Here is a 17054-nt window from a genome sequence, read left to right as displayed (position 1 = left end):
CATATCCAAGTTTCAAGACAAAGTCCTTTTTACTTTTTCCTCTTCTCTCAAGTGGAAGGAAGGATTCTCTCCTGGAACTGCCAGCTGCACTCCCTGGGGTTGGAGGAGAGGTGGCCTACCAAGTCCTTTGGCTATCCCAGCTGTTTTCTCACTAGGTCATGTGCTCCAAGCCCAGAACTTGCCCAGGAATTGCAGTCCTTGTGGCCTAGACTGCTTTTCAAGTTTATTTAGAACCTAAGAGCACTTTAGCCTGTGGTGCTAAGACTTGCTGGAACTCAAGTTCTGACTGCTGGGATGGGTGATTCCCCTCTGGCTAGGGCTGGTCTAATGCTCCCTCTGTAGGGACCAGCTGAGTTCTGCCCAGTGCTGCTTTCCACTGTGATAGGACAGCACTGAGTTCCAATGCAAAGTCCCATGATCGCTGTGCTTTCCCTCCCCCAGGTGCATAGATTCTCTGTGCCGCATGGGCCAGCAGTTGGAGGAGGGGTGTTGTCGGCAATTCAAGACTATCATTCCTACCCTATTCAGTGCCTTTTTCAGTAATATGAAGTTAAAACCAGATCCTGTGATGGCTCACTTGATTTTTGGTTCGTATGAAGGTGTTATTTTTGTGTAGATAGTTGTTAAATTTGGTGTTCCTGCCAGAAGGAAGATCAGTGGAGGCTTTCTGGCCATTTGCTTCACCTCCCTCCTCCATTGTCCTTTAGACAAGACCAAAATCTTCCCTAACTACAAAGACTGATCCCTACTTAACTTTTTAGTTAATTTTGTACTTCTTTTCCCTTCAGTCACTGAAAGTCAAGAGATGTTTAGTCTCTTGCAGGTACCATGCACCTTGACACTTTACCAAACCTGTGGAGCCTGCCAGCATCAGCCTGCACAGATTTAAGGTCTTAAACACCAGCTCTCTTTCAAGGAAGGCTCTTTCTGTCCAACTTTCCCCTATTTATGCCTCCCTGTGATTTCTAAAATCAGCATTTCCTTAAGGAAGCCCTTATTAACCTCTTCATCTTGGCCAATTACCTCATGTTTTTCTTGCATTATCTATCCCTTAGGGATTCTAGTTTGCAGAATTGTAGTTTTATAGCTGCATAATCATTTGATTAACAGCTGTCTCTTTCACTATCTGGTCAACACCCTGTGAACAAGTACTTTTTGTTTTTACTGACACCATATTCCTTCCACCAAATATTTGCTAAATAATGAATGAAACGTTTATAACGTTCTAAGTATTCTTCTAAGTGATTTATAAACATAAACTTGTTTTTTCTTTACATAAATATTATGAGGGATTTTATTCTATAAGTCAAGATAATTTAGGTTACCTTGTGGTAACAGATAGCCCCCCAAATCCAGTGATTTAAGATGACCTCAGCCGAAGTTTTTTTTCGGACTTATGCTTCATGTAACATACAGGTTAACAGGTGGAAGGCATTATTGCAGTTATTGAGAGACTTAGGTTAGATGTTTCATCTTGACACATGCTTCTGAATTGTCGTGGAAGGGAAGATGGATGACGGAGAATCATGTCCCTGATCCTAAATACTCCTACCTAGAAGTGACACATTTGGGAAAGGCAAGTTGCCTAGCTATGTCTAACTACAAGGGGGCAGAGGCGTACAGTCATAGCAGACACTTGTCAAAAAGAGAATCATAAATATTTGGTGATCAGTCAAAAAGTTGGTGCACTACATTTATTATTTTCATTTTAAAACTGAGTAAATAGACATAAAGAGCCACAACTTACTTAAAAACAGAGGAGCCAGAGCTTGAATTGGGAAGGTTTGCCCGTAAACCTCTGACCTGAGATCTCTATGTTATTTTTCTTTTTTTTAATTATTATTTTTAAAATTATTTTATTAAATATTTCTTTTTTTTTTCTTTTTTTATTGCATTTTAGGTTTGGGGGTACATGTGAAGAACATGCAAGATTGTTGCATAGGTACACACATGGCAGTGTGGTTTGCTGCCTTCCTTCCCCTCACCTGTATCTGTCATTTCTCCCCATACTATCTCTTCTCACCACCCCACCCCCTCATACCTCCCCCATTTCTCCCCAACGGACCCCAGCGTGTAGTGCTCCCCTCCCTGTGTCCATGTGTTCTCATTGTTCAACACCGGCCTATGAGTGACAACACGCGGTGTTTGATTTTCTGCTCTTGTGTCAGTTCGCTGAGAATGATGGTTTCCAGGTTCATCCATGTCCCTACAAAGGATGCGAACTCATCATTTTTGATGGCTGCGTAATATTCCATGGTGTATATGTACCACATTTTCTCTATCCAGTCTATCATTGATGGGGATTTGGGTTGGTTCCAGGTCTTAGCTATTGTAAACAGTACTGCAATGAACATTCGTGTGCATGTGTCCTTGTAGTAGAATGATTTATAATCCTTTGGATATATACCCAGTAATGGGATTGCTGGGTCAAATGGGATTTCTATTTTTAGGTCATTGAGGAATCGCCACAGTCTTCCACAATGGTTGAATTAATTTACACTTCCGCCAACAATATAAAAGTGTTCCTATTTCTCCACATCCTCTCCAGCATCTGTTGTCTCCAGATTTTTTAATGATTGCCATTCTAACTGGTTTGAGATGGTATCTCAATGTGGTTTTGATTTGCATTTCTCTAATGACCAGTGATGATGAACATTTTTTCATATGTTTGTTGGCCTCTGTATGTTTTCTTTTGTAAAGTGTCTGTTCATATCCTTTGCCCATTTTTGAATGGGCTTGTTTGTTTTTTTCTTGTAGATCTGTTTTAGTTCTTTGTAAATTCTGGATATCAGCCCCTTGTCAGATGGGTAGACTGCAAAAATTTTTTCCTATTCTGTTGGTTGCCGATTCAGTCTACTGACTGTTTCTTTTGCTGTGAAGAAGCTGTGGAGTTTGATTAGGTCCCATTTGTCTATTTTGGCTTTTGTTGCCATTGCTTTTGTCTTTTTGGTCATGAAGTCCTTGCCTACGCCTATGTCCTGAATGGTTTTGCCTAGATTTTCTTCTAGGGTTTTATGGTTTTAGGTCTGATGTTTAAGTCTTTAATCCATCTGGAGTTAATTTTGGTGTAAGGTGTCAGGAAGGGGTCCTGTTTCTGCTTTCTGCACATGGCTAGCCAGTTTTCCCAACACCATTTATTAAACAGGGAGTCCTTTCCCCATTGCTTGTTTTTGTCAGGTTCATCGAAGATCAGATGGTTGTAGATAAGTTGTATTTCCTCTGAGGCCTCTGTTCTGTTCCATTGGTCTATATCTCTGTTTTGGTACCAGTACCATGCTGTTTTGATTACTGTAGCCTTTTAGTATAGTTTTAAGTCCGATAGTGTGATGCCTCCTGCTTTGTTCTTTTTGCTTAGAATTGACTTGGCTATGTGGGCTCTCTTTTGGTTCCATATGAAGTTTAAGGTGTTTTATTCCAGTTCTGTGAAGAAGGTCATTGGTAGTTTGATGGGAATAGCATTGAAGTTGTAAATTACTTTGGGCAGTATGGCCATTTTCACAATGTTGATTCTTCCTAACCATGAACATGGAATGTTTGTCCATCTGTTTGTGTCCTCTCTTATTTCATCGAGCAGTGGCTTGTAGTTCTCCTTGAAGAGGTCCTTTGCGTTCCTTGTTAGTTGTTTTCCTAGGTATTTTATTCTCTTTGTGGCAATTGCGAATGGCAGTTCGTTCTTGATTTGGCTCTCTTTAAGTCTGTTACTGGTGTATAGGAATGCTTGTGATTTTGCATGTTGATTTTGTATCCTGAGACTTTGCTGAAGTTGTTTATCAGTTTCAGGAGATTTTGGGCTGAGACAATGGGGTCTTCTAGATATACAATCATGTCATCTGCAAATAGAGACAATTTGATTTCCTCCTTTCCAATTTGGATACCCTTTATTTCTTTTTCTTGCCTGATTGCTCTGGCTAGAACTTCCAGTACTATATTGAATAGGAGTGGCGAGAGAGGGCATCCTTATCTAGTGCCAGATTTCAAAGGGAATGTTTCCAGTTTTTGCCCATTCAGTATGATATTGGCTGTTGGTTTGTCATAAATAGCTTTTATTATTTTGAGATACGTTCTGTCAATACCTAGTTTATTGAGGGTTTTTAGCATAAAGGGCTGTTGAATTTTGTCAAAGGCCTTCTCTGCATCAATTGAGATAATCATGTGGTTTTTGTCTTTGGTTCTGTTTATGTGGTGAATTACGTTTATGGACTTGCATATGATGAACCAGCCTTGCCACCCTGGGATGAATACTACTTGATCATGGTGGATGAGCTTTTTGATATGCAGTTGCAATCGGCTTGCCAGTATTTTATTGAAGATTTTTGCATCTATGTTCATCATGGATATTGGCCTGAAGTTTTCTTTTCTTGTTGAGTTTCTGCTGGGTTTTGGTATCAGGATGATGTTTGTCTCATAAAATGATTTGGGAAGGATTCCCTCTTTTTGGATTGTCTGGAATAGTTTCAGAAGGAATGGTATCAGCTCCTCTTTGTATGTCTGGTAGAATTCGGCTGTGAACCCATCTGGACCTGGGCTTTCTTTGGGTGGTAGACTCTTTATTGCTGCCTGGACTTTAGACTTTGTTGTTGATCTATTCAGGGTTTCGGCTTCTTCCAGGTTTAGGCTTGGGAAGATGCCGGTGTCCAGGAATTTATCCATTTCTTCCAGGTTTTCTAGTTTATGTGCATAGAGTTGTTTGTAATAATCTCTGATGATGGTTTGGATTTCTGTGGAATCTGTGGTGATATCCCCTTTATTGTTTTTTATTGCATCAATTTGGTTATTCTCTCTTTTCTTTTTTATTAATCTGGACTGTGGTCTGTCTATTTTGTTGATCTTTTCGAAAAACCAGCTCCTGGATTTATTGATTTTTTGAAGAGTTTTTTGTGTCTCTATTTCCTTCAGTTCTGCTCTGATCTTGGTTATTTCCTGTCTTCTGCTAGGTTTTGAGTTTTTTTGATCTTGCTCCTCTAGCTCTTTCAATTTTGATGATAGGGTGTCAATTTTAGATCTCTCCTTTCTTCTCATGTGGGTACTCATTGCTGTATATTTTCCTCTAGAGACTGCTTTAAATGTGTCCCAGAGATTCTGGTATGTTGTGTCTTCGTTCTCGTTGGTTTCAAAGAACAACTTTATTTCTGCCTTCATTTCATTGTTTATCCAGTCCACATTCAAGAGCAAGTTGTTCAGTTTCCATGAAGCTGTGCGGTTCTGAGTTAGTTTCTGCATTCTGAGTTCTAACTCGATTGCACTGTGGTCTGAGAGACTGTTTGTTATGATTTCCGTTCTTTTGCATTTGCTGAGGAGCTATTTATTGCCAATTATGTGGTCAATTTTAGAGTAGGTGTGATGTGGTGCTGAGAAGAATGTATATTCTGTGGATTTGGGGTGGAGAGTTCTGTAAATGTCTATTAGGTTTGCTTGTTCCAGGTCTGAGTTCAGGTCCTGGATATCCTTGTTGATTTTCTGTCTGGTTGATCTGTCTAATATTGACAACGGGCTGTTAAAGTCTCCCACTATTATTCTGTGGGAGTCTAAGTCTCTTTGTAAGTCATTAAGAACTTGCCTTATGTATCTGGGTGCTCCTGTATTGGGTGCGTATATATTTAGGATCGTTAGCTCTTCTTGTTGCAGTGATCCTTTTACCATTATGTAATGACCTTCTTTTTCTCTTTTGATCTTTGTTTCTTTAAAGTCTATTTTATCAGAAATGAGAATTGCAACTCCAGCTTTTTTTTTTTTTTGCTCTCCATTTGCTTGGTAGATCTTCCTCCATCCCTTTATTTTGAACCTTTGTGTATCCTTGCATGTAAGATGGGTTTCCTGGATACAGCACACTGATGGGTTTTGGCTTTTTATCCAATTTGCCAGTCTGTGTCTTTTGATTGGGGCATTTAGTCCATTTACATTTAGGGATAGTATTGTTAAGTGTGAATTTGATACTGTCATTTTGATGCTACCTGGCTGTTTTGTTGGTTAGTTGATGCAGATTCTTGATTGTGTTGATGCTCTTTTACTATTTGGTATGTTTTTGGAGTGGCTGGTACTGGTTGTTCCTTTATATGTGTAGAGCCTCTTTCAGGAGTTCTTGTAGAGCAGGTTTGGTGGTGATGAAATCTCTGAGTAAGAGTACTTACTTGCTTGTTCGCAAAGGATTTTATTTTTCCTTCACTTATGAAGCTTAGTTTGGCTCGATAGGAGATTCTGGGTTGAAAGTTCTTTTCTTTAAGGATGTTGAATATTGGCCCCCAATCTCTTCTGGCTTGTAGGGTTTCTGCTGAGAGATCTGCTGTGAGTCTAATGGGTTTCCCTTTGTGGGTAACCCAACCTTTCTCTCTGGCTGCCCTTAGCATTTTCTCTTTCATTTCAACCCTGGTGAATCTGACGATTATGTGCCTTGGGGTTGCTCTTCTTGAGGAATATCTTTGCGGTGTTCTCTGTATTTCCTGGATTTGAATATTGGCCTGCCTTGCTAGTTTGGGGAAGTTTTCCTGGATAATATCCTCAAGAGTATTTTCCAGCTTGGATTCATTCTCTTCATCACATTCAGGTACACCTATCAAACGTAGATTAGGTATTTTCACATAGTCCCACATTTCTTGAAGATTTTGTTCATTCCTTTTTGCACTTTTTTCTCTGTTCTTGCCTTCTCTTTTTATTTCATTGAGTTTATCTTCGACCTCTGATATCCTTTCTTCTGCTTGGTCAGTTCTGCTGTTGAAACTTGTGCATGTTTCGCTAAGTTCTCGTGTTGTGTTTTTCAGCTCCATCAATTCACTTATAATCCTCTCTATGTTGTCCATTCTCGTTAGCATTTTGTCCAACCTTTTTTCAAGGTTCCTAGTTTCTTTGCATTGGGTTAGAACATGTTCTTTTAGCTCACTGTAGTTTCTTACTATCCACCTTCTGAAGTCTGATTCTGTCATTTAATCACCCTCCTTCTCCATCCAGTCTGGTTCCCTTGCTGGTGAGGAGTTGTGATCCCTTTTAGGAGGAGAGGTGTTCTGGTTTCGGGAGTTTTCATCCTTTTTGTGCTGGTTTCTTCCCATTTTTGTGGGTTTATCCACCTGTTGTCTTTGTAGTTACTGTCTTTCAGATTGGGTGGGTTTATCCACCTGTTGTCTTTGTAGTTACTGTCTTTCAGATTAGTGGGCTTCTAGTTCGTGTATGCTGAAGTTGCTTCTTTTTTTTTTTTTTTAAGCTTTCCTTCTAACAGTCTGGCCCCTCTGCTGTAGGACTGCTGAGGTCCTCTCCAGGCCCTGCTTGCCTGGGTATCACCTGCAGCAGCTGCAGAACAGTAAGGGTTGCTACCAGTTTCCTCTTCCACTATCTTTGTCCCAGAACAATGCTCGCCAACTGTCAGTCTGTTCTCTCCTTTATGAGGTGAGTCTTTGGATCTATGGGGGTCAGGGAGCTACTTGAGGAGACAGTCTATCTTTTATTGGGGCTTAAGTCCTGAGCTGTGAGCTCTGTTGTTCATTCAGAGCTGCTGGGCAGGTACGTTTAGGTCTGCTGCAGCTGAACTCATAAGCCACTTTTTGTTCCCAGGTGCTCTGTCCCGGGGAGTTAGGGCTTTATGAGTTTCTGTTGTGCTGCTCCCCTTGTTTTTTCTTTCAGGTCTGCCCTGCCCAGCTATCAGCCCATCTGGCCGCTGTCTGCCTGCAGAGGCTTTGCTGAGCTGCTGTGGGCTCCGCCCAGCTGCCCTGTGCTTTTCCCTGCAGTCCTGTTTATATGGGCGTAGTTAGAACTGCCTCGGCAATGATGGCCCCACCTCTGTTATGGCGGACTCTCTCTGTTGTGGCAAGTTGCCTCGGCAACGGCGGGTTGCCTCGGTGATGGCGGCCTGCCTCTGTAGTGGTGGAGAGTCTCAGTAATGGCGACGCCCCTCCCCCACCGAGCCGGACCATCCCGGGTTCAGCTGTGCTTGCTGTGAAAGGCTCAACCCAGAGCATTTTCAATCACTGTTTTTGTTTTCCTTGTTGTTGGGGGTGGGGGTTGGGAACAACCGAGCCTGATCACCTGGCTCCCTGACTCAGAGTCTTTTTTTTTTTATTTTTTAAGTTGAACGACCCAGCGTTCCAGTTGCTTGTTGAAAAGGCACCGGGATCTCCCGTGCTGCGACTCACTGAGTCGGCTCAAACAGCGGAGCCAGCTCCTGGCGGATTTTTTGCCTAGGAATCTCCTGGCCTGGCTCGCTATTTCAGATGAATGGGCAACTCTGCCATCTCAGGGCTCCGATCGCCAGCTAAGAGGGCTCCCAGACCAGTGGCTTTTGTACGGAGAACCGCTGCAACAGGGCGTGGTCAAAGCAGCAGCACGGGCCAAATCAGCCCCGTGGGGGCCAAAACAGCCGCACCGGCTGGAACAGCGGCGCTGGCGACCCCTCTGCCTGGGTATCTCCTGGTCTGTGGGCAATAAAAATTCGTCTGGAAATGTGGCATCCACCCACCCTCTGCACTTTCACTGGGAGCTGAAGTTCTGAGCTGTTCTTAGGTGGCCATCTTCCCAGCCTTCTCTCTATGTTATTTTTCTTTGTCCACACTGATACTGAGACATTCCCATTCTAGGAACAAATGGTTAACCATGTCCCTGTTATTGATTTTGCTCCCAAAGGAGAGGAGTCAAGTCAGTTCCTGCTATATCCAGAGTTTCATGCCTTGAAGATCATAAAAATGAAGACATTTCTTTAGGAAGTTCACAGTCAGAAGCTGATGTGTGAGCAGTCTCTTTTGCTCTTTGATCTTTTGAAAACGTCCATTTCTACCCATCATTACATAATTGAACATTTTGCATAAAAGATAATTTGATCAAGTCTATGTAGTTAAATTTTTGTTCTAACTGTTTCCTTTCAAATCTGGATGTCTTTTTTCTTTTTTCTTTTTTTTTTTTCTTTTTTTAAGTTTCCAACTTTTAGGTTCAGATGGTACATGTGCAAGTTTGCTACATGCATAAATTGCATGTCATGGGGGTTTAGTGTGCTGATTAATCACTCAGGTAACAAGTATAGTATCTGATAGATAGTTTTTGGATCCTCATTCTCCTCCCATCCCATACCCTAAAGTAGGCTCTGGTGTCTATTGTTCCCTTCTTTGTGTCCATGTGTACTCAGTGTTTAACTCCCACTTATTGGTAAGAACATGCAGTATTTGTATTGGTGAGAACATGCAGTATTTGTTTTTCTGTTTGTGCATTAATTTGCTTAGGATAATGGACTTCAGCTTTATCCATGTTGCTGAAAAGGATGTGATTTCACTCCTTTTCATGGTTGCATAGTATTCCACAGTGCATATGTACCATATTTTCTTTATTCAGCCCACTGATTATGGTACCCAGGTTAATTCCATGTCTTTTTTATTGTAAATAGGGCTGCAATGAACATACGCATGTATGTGCCTTTATGATAGAATGATATATATTCCTTTGGCTGTATTCCCAGCAATGGGATTGCTGGGTTGAATGGTAGTTCTGTTTTAAGTTCTTTGAGAAATCTCCAGACCGCTTTCCACAGTGGCTCAACTTTGCTTCCCATCAGTACTGTATCAGCATTCCCTTTTCTCTGTAACCTCATCCCTCATCAGCATCTGTTATTTTTTGACTTTTTAATACTAGCAATTCTGACTGGTGTAAGATGGTATCTTACTGAGATTTTGAGTTGTATGTACCTAATGATTAATAACATTGAACATTTTTTCATATGTTTGTTGGATTTGTATATGTCTTCTTTTGAAAAGTATCTGTTCATGTTTTTTCCCCATATTTTCATGAGATTATTTGTTAATTTGTGTAAGTTCCTTATAGATTCTGGATATTAAACCTTTGTTGGATGCATAGTTTGCAAATATTTTCTCCCATCCTGTAAGATGTCTCTTTTCTCTATTGTTAGTTTCTTTTGCTGCATAAACTAAATGGTTTAATTTAGTTAGATCATACTAATCAGTTTTTGTTTTTGTCACAATTGCTTTTGTAGCCTTCATGAAATCTTTGCCAGACCCTATGTCCACAATGGTATTTCCTCAGTATTCTTCTAGGATTTTTAAAAATATATATAATTCTAGGCTTTTCATTTAAGTCTTTAATTCATTTTGAGATGATTTTTGTATAAGGTGAAAGGCAAGAGTCCAGAGTCAATCTTCTGCATATGGCTAGCCAGTTAATCCAGCACCATTTATTGAATAGGGAGTCCTTTCTCTATTGCTTCTTTTTGTTAGCTTTTAAAAGATCAGATGGTTGTAGATGTGTTGTTTTATTTCTGGGTTCTCTGACCTGTTCCATTAGTCTATGTGTCTGTTGTTATAACAGTACCATGCTGTTTTGGTTACTGTAGCCCCATAGTATAGTTTGAAGTTAGGTAACATGAGGCCTCCAATTTTTTTCTTTTTGCTTAGGCAATCCTAAGCCATTCGGACTATTTTTTTAGTTCCATATTAATTTTAGAATAGTTTTGTTTTCTAATTTTGTGAAGAATATCATTGATAGTTTGATAGGAATAGCCTTGAATCTGTAGATTGCTTTGGGCAGTATGGTCATGTTAACAATATTGATTTTTCCTATCCATGAACATAGAATGCTTTTTCCATTTCCATTTGTTTCTGTCATCTCTGATTTCTTGAGCAGTTTGTAATTTTCAAGGTAAAGATGTATCACCTCCTTGGTTAGCTGCATTGCTAGACATTTTATTCCTTTTTTGGCTATTGTTAATTGGATTGCATTCTTGACTTGGTTCTCAACTTGGACTTGACTGGTATATAAAAATGCTATGAATTTTTGTTTTTCATTTGCTTTATGGGTTTTTCTCCATCCATTTACTTTGAGCTTATGGATAACATTGCATGTGAGATGGATGTCTTAAAGACAGCATATGGTGTTACTTCTTTTTTTTTTTTATTGCATTTTAGGTTTTGGGGTACATGTGAAGAACATGCAAGATTTTTGCATAGGTACACACATGGCAGTGTGCTTTGCTGTCTTCCGTCCCCTCACCTGTATCTGTCATTTCTCCCCATGCTATCTCTTCCCACCTCCCCACCCCCTCGTCCCTCCCCCATTTCCCCCCAATGGACCCCAGTGTGTAGTGCTCCCCTCCCTGTGTCCATGTGTTCTTATTGTTCAACACCCGCCTATGAGTGAGAATATACGGTATTTGATTTTCTGCTCTTGTGTCAGATTGCTGAGAATGATGGTTTCCAGGTTCATCCATGTCCCTACAAAGGACGTGAACTCATTGTTTTTGATGGCTGCGTAATATTCCATGGTGTATATGTACCACATTTTCCCTATCCAGTCTATCATCGTTGGGCATTTGGGTTGGTTCCAGGTCTTTGCTATTGTAAACAGTGGTGCAATGAACATTCGTGTGCATGTGTCCTTGTAGTAGAATGATTTACAATCCTTTGGATATATACCCAGTAATGGGATTGCTGGGTCAAATGGGATTTCTATTTTTAGGTCCTTGAGGAATCGCCACACTGTCTTCCACAATGGTTGAATTAATTTACATTCCCACCAACAGTGTAAAAGTGTTCCTATTTCTCCACATCCTCTCCAGCATCTGTTGTTTCCAGATTTTTTAAAAATATGGAATGCTTCACGAATTTGCCTATCATCCTTGCGCAGGGGCCATGCTAATCTTCTCTGTATCGTTCCAATTTTAGTATATATGCTGCCGAAGCGAGCACGGTGTTACTTCTTTATCCATCTTGCCACTCTATGCCTTTTAAGTGGGCACATTTAGCCTGATTACATTCAGGGTTAATAGTGATATGTGTGGATTTGATCCTGTCACCTTGTTACCTGGTTCTCATATAGATTTAATTGTGTAATTGCTGTATAGTGTCAAGGAGCTATGTGCCTAAATGTGTTTTTGTGGTCACTAGTAATGATCTTTTGTTTCTGTGTATAGCCTTAAAAACCTTGTAAGTTAGGTCTGGTGGAAACTAATTCTTTTAATATTTGCTTGTCTGAAAAGAATTTTATGTGTCCTTCACTTATGAAGCTTAATTTAGTTGGATATGAACTTTTTGGTTGGAATTTATTTCCTTTAAGAATGATGAATATAGGCCCCTGTTCTCTTCTGACTTGTAAGGTTTCTGCTGAAAGATATACTGTTAGCCTGTTGAGGGTCCCCTTTGTAGGTGACCTATCTTTTTTTCTAGCTACTTTTAATATTTTTTCTTTCATGTTGACCTTGCAAAATCTAATGACTATGTGTCTTGGAGATGCTTGTCTTATATAGTATTTTGCAAGAGTTCTCTGAATTTCCTGAATTTGAATGTTGTCCTCTCTAGCAAGGTTGTATAAATTTTTATGGACAGTACCTCAAGTATGTTTTCCAAGTTGCTTGCTCTCCTTTTGTATCAGGGACTCTAAAGAGTTGTAGGTTCCATGTTTTTACATAATCCCATATTTCTTGAAGGTTTTGTTAATTCTTTTCCTTTATTTTTGTCTGACTGAGTTGATTTAAAGAATCGATCTTTAAACTTTGAAATTCTTTCCTCAGCTTTGTCTGTTTTGCTGTTAAAACTTTGGATTGTATTATGAAATTCTTGTAGTAAGTTTGTCAGCGGCTATGCCATTTTTGTTCTTAAAATGCTATTTCATCTTTCAGCTTTTGTATTGTTTTACTGGATTCTTTAGATTTTTTTGAATTGGGTTTCAATTTGCTACTCAATCTTGATGATCTTTGTTGCCATCCAGGTTCTGAATTCTATGTCTGTCCTTTCAGCCATTTTGGACTAGTTAAGAACCATTGCTGGAGAGTTAGTACAGTCATTTGATGGTAAGAAGACACTCTGGCTTCTTGACTTGCCGGGCTTCTGGCATCCATTTCTCATTTTTGCAAGCTGATGAGAATTCTTTTAATCTTTGAAGATGCCTTCCTTTGAATGAGGAAGTTTGGCCTTGGAGAATGGCTTTGGAGGTTTGATTGTGGTATTAAGTTGATTTCAATCTGGTGGCTTTGTTTCTGGATGACTTCAGGGGGCTAAGGGTCAGCTGGTACTGCTGGGTTGCATTCTCTAATGCTGAGGGGCTGAGACCAGGCACATGGCTTTTTTTCTCTTAACTTTAAGCACCTGTTGATTGTGGGAGCCAAGGTATTCCTGGTTCTCTGGCAACAACACTCTGATGAGGGGTACCAGCAAAAGTGCTTCATCAGGGTGGTGGCAGCAGGGCCCATGCTCCAGTTCTAGCAGTGGCAGAGTAGCACTGCAGCAGGGTCCAAACACATGTGCGTGCACTGGTAGCAACAGAATGGCAGCATGGAAGGCATCACATGTTTACACTTGTGCTGGCAGTGAAAGAGCGGCAGGTTACACACACTGTTGGCGATAGGGTGGCAAGGTGGGAACACATGCAGTGGCAGTGGGGCAACAAGTTCTACATACAAAAGCAGTGGAGGCAGGCTGCAGGCAAGTGCATGCTGGTGGGGGCCCATCTGCCAAAGCTCTTCAATGGTTAGGTGGAATCCATAGAGAAGGAGATATGGAGGTAGTTACTGGGAAGGACCTGGTTGAGTATCTGAGTCTGCACTGCAAGTGGGTGTGGCTACTCTGGGACCCTGAGAGAGGCTGACAGACAGGGGGGTACCCACATCTGACTGGCCTCATCTCACAGATAAGATAGTCCTGTTCTGTTCAGGCCTGACAGTCAACAAAAGCCTAATGCCACTCCAAAGGAGCATGGAGAGCTTTGAGAGATGGGCATTTCTGGCCATGTTCCATTGTAGCCTCTCCTGCAACAAACAGTGGGCTGGACACAAGCTGTAGCCCTGTCCTTAACATTTCTCCAAGGGGCTCTCCCTATCAGCTCAAATGTCCAGGGGGTTCATGGCTTCTCCTGCAGCTAGGGTTCTGGAGGTCAGTGGTGAGAGTGGGCCACTTCATGCTTATTTAATTCACCCCTTCTCCAGTAGCTGCTCAGGGCCAGGAGTGAGTTCCAGTGCTCAGCAATCCCATGCAGGGTTCCCAGCTTCCTCTCCCTTTGGTCCAGGGTCTGTTCCTTCCTTTGTTTATTCTCAATGCCTTCTTTCTGAAGATCTGCTAGGACTGTGCCGACCTTCTGGGTGGTCTAGTCTCCGTGGGAGATGCTCTTCCTGGCTGTGTCTAGTCTACCGTCTTGGCTCTTCTCTGTAGTCAAATGCTATCCTCAAATATAAACTTTGAACAAAACTGATCTTATTAAAGGTTTTTCTGATAGTTCTTGCCATTGATTTGAATAAGTCAATTATCTTTACTATTTTTTAATCAGAACTACATTTTCCTGTGTAATGTCACTCTTGACCATTAAATGAATTTGAGAATGTGATGAGTAGTTAACCCTGAAGCTCCAAATTTACTTGGGCTTTTGTGAAAATAAAACTCAAAACTACTATTTACATAAGAGAGTAAGAAATAAGTTATTTACTTATTTGCTTTTAATTATAGGATAAGAGGAAAAAGAATGGAAAACTTGAGTCTGTTTTTATTCATCATGCACTGGCTAATATTTTAAATAAACTTGTAATTTTGACTAATAACTTATTTAGAATTTATTTTGCCAAATAGCAGGCAATACTTTTTTCAAAATAAAAAATTTCAGGCAAGAAACCATATAAACTTTGCTAATCCCAACCTCAATTACTTAAGAATATGGTTTGTTCCTATTCAATAAATATTTTGTAAATATTATTATTTAGCCAAAATAGTCACATTCATATTATCTGCTCACAATCTTTTCTATGCGAACATTAAAGAAAATTTCTTGCTTTTCACATAGAGATGAACTATAATTTCTGTATGGAAATGATTATCATATAGTGTTTGTTATCTATTATAGAAATGCAAATATTATAGTGATTGAATAATGCTCTTCAGGATAAAACTCTGAAACTAGAGAGAGAGAAAGAATAAAATATGATGAAACATTAATATTGAAGGAATTGTTTGTGGGCATATGTGTATTTGCTGCAAGCATACCTTTTAGAAGTCCTGTATTCCTCATTTTAAAATATACATTTGTAATGGACTAGATTGTAAGACAGTTGATATGGTTTGGCTGTGTCCCCACCCAAATCTCATCTAGAATTCCCACGTGTTATGGGAGGGACAAAGTAAGAAGTAATAGAATCATGGAGGCAGGTCTTTCCCGTGCTGTTCTTGTGGCAGTGAATATGTCTCACCGAATCTGATGGTTCCATAAGAGAGAGCTTCCCTGCACAAACTCTTTTTTGCCTGCTGCCACCTATATAAGACATGACTTGTTCCTCCTTGCTTTCTGCTGTGATTCTGAGGCCTCCCAGTCATGTGGAAATGTAAGTCCATTAAACCTCTTTCTTTTGCAAATGGCCCAGATTGGATATGTCTTTATTAGCAGCATGAAAGTGGACTAATACAATATACATTTATTTTTGAATATTTATTCTTATGTAAATGCTGTAATAACTAGCAAAACCCCACAAAGGACTGAAATAGGTCTGGAACAGAGGCTTATGCAGAATTCAGTATTTGTTTCATGGAAAAAGTGTGCAAATGTGCCATTTACCCTGGAGAGCCTTGGGAAGAAGACTTCACAGAGAGTAGTTTTCCCTTTTCTGAGTGGTGCTGTCAATACGGTAGTATTGCAGGATTCTGGGTGTCAGAGGCCAGTTTAAGTCTCAGGTAACCATAGGAAACTCCCACTGAAATCAGCCAGAGAAATATATAAGCATCTTATACACACAGAATAATCTTTCCTTTCTGCCACAGAACCTGAATTTGGATATATTTACATACCTCTACAAAACATTTGCCTATTTAACCATCTCAGAAAATTGCCTAATAATCTGATAATGTTTTATAGGTCCTTAATTCCACTTTCTCTAAAGTAACGAAATTCCCTTCTAGCCTCTGAAATTAACACTCTAGATGTTTACAATGTATTTCTGTTTAGTTACTTTTTACTGCTATCCCTTCCTGGATTTAAGTTTAGCAAAGGTCTTCCCACTTTAACACTATTTACTGACCAGCATCTCTCTCTCATTTACCTCCCTCCCTCTGTCTCTTTCTATCAGACCTCCTTTTATATGACACTGTGACTAGACTCTGCAAAGCCCCCTTGGAAATGAGACCACTTCCTGTTAAGTGATCCTGGGGAATGTGGAATGTAAAGACAACTGAGAATAAGGTAGTGTGTCCTATTGTAAAGGTACATAAAAACCATAAAACATGAGAGCAGGGCAGGGGGCATGGGTGGGAGAGGAGGATGGTGAGTTTTGCCATGTGCTGTTACTCTCCAGATCTGTTTTTTAAAAGTCACTTCTGGCCCCTTGGCCAATCTGCATTTAATTACCTGTTCCTGCCCTATTCCCCAGACAGCCAGCAGTGTGGTCAGTCTATTCCCCATCCCTCTGTGAGGCCCAGCTCTGGGGCGAAGCTGATGTATTACAAATGCCTTGTGGACCAAAACAATGTATCTGTCTGCTGGGATTTTCACTAAGTAGTTAGGATGCCAACCACAGTCCTGATCGTTTTAAATGGCTTGTGATCTGAGGCTAGGGAGATGCTCATTAGTGGCCATAGGAGTCCAATGTCAGGGACAGATTGAAGCAAGTCGCTCTGCTTTCTGCCAGCACAAGCATTAATAGACAAGACCATGTCAATAAAAGTTTCTGAGACGAAGCCATAGAATAAGGTACTTGTGGACGATTATAAACATTTTGCCCTGTGGTGACTCTCCTCTATCAAACCTACTCCAAGCCTGATAAGCACTGCCTCTTTAGGGGTCATTAATTTCCCTGAAAATTTAAACAGCTGTCACTTGTGATCCTCCTCAGGTGCTCATGTGGGAGAGATTAGCTTGTGTTTATAAGCCAGTCTGTTCATTAAGCGCCTGCTGTTGTGGAACCCCCTCCACAGGCTGTGAGTCAGGCCTGCAGATCTCCCACAGATAATTGGGGGCTGCTGCGAATTACACAGTGGTACTGCTGGCCCCAAGGATGGTGTGGCCTTATTAACATCAGCTGGGTACAACACACTATTTTTTTAATGATTTCCAGTAAACCAAGCAAGCCCTCTGAGCTCCACGAGCATTGGGCACGGACAGTTAAAGAG

At 40.6% G+C, this 17054-nt stretch overlaps 1 protein-coding gene and 1 non-coding gene across 2 annotated transcripts in view; one reads left to right on the top strand and one right to left on the bottom strand.

Moving 5' to 3' along the window:
* The window catches only part of TRMT11 (tRNA methyltransferase 11 homolog), a 291709-nt gene that overhangs the window by 239002 nt on the left and 35653 nt on the right, over window positions 1-17054 (top strand). The window lies entirely within an intron of this gene.
* Window positions 11560-11666, bottom strand: LOC120363377 (U6 spliceosomal RNA). The gene has a single exon (XR_005578934.2). It is a non-coding gene; the product is annotated as a U6 spliceosomal RNA (small nuclear RNA).

Source organism: Saimiri boliviensis, chromosome 4 (assembly GCF_048565385.1).
Source record: "Saimiri boliviensis isolate mSaiBol1 chromosome 4, mSaiBol1.pri, whole genome shotgun sequence".
In the NCBI taxonomy this organism is placed as follows: Eukaryota; Metazoa; Chordata; class Mammalia; order Primates; family Cebidae; genus Saimiri; species Saimiri boliviensis.
The sequence above is the reverse complement of the archived record's forward strand: the minus strand, read 5'-3'. Positions and strand labels throughout refer to the sequence as shown.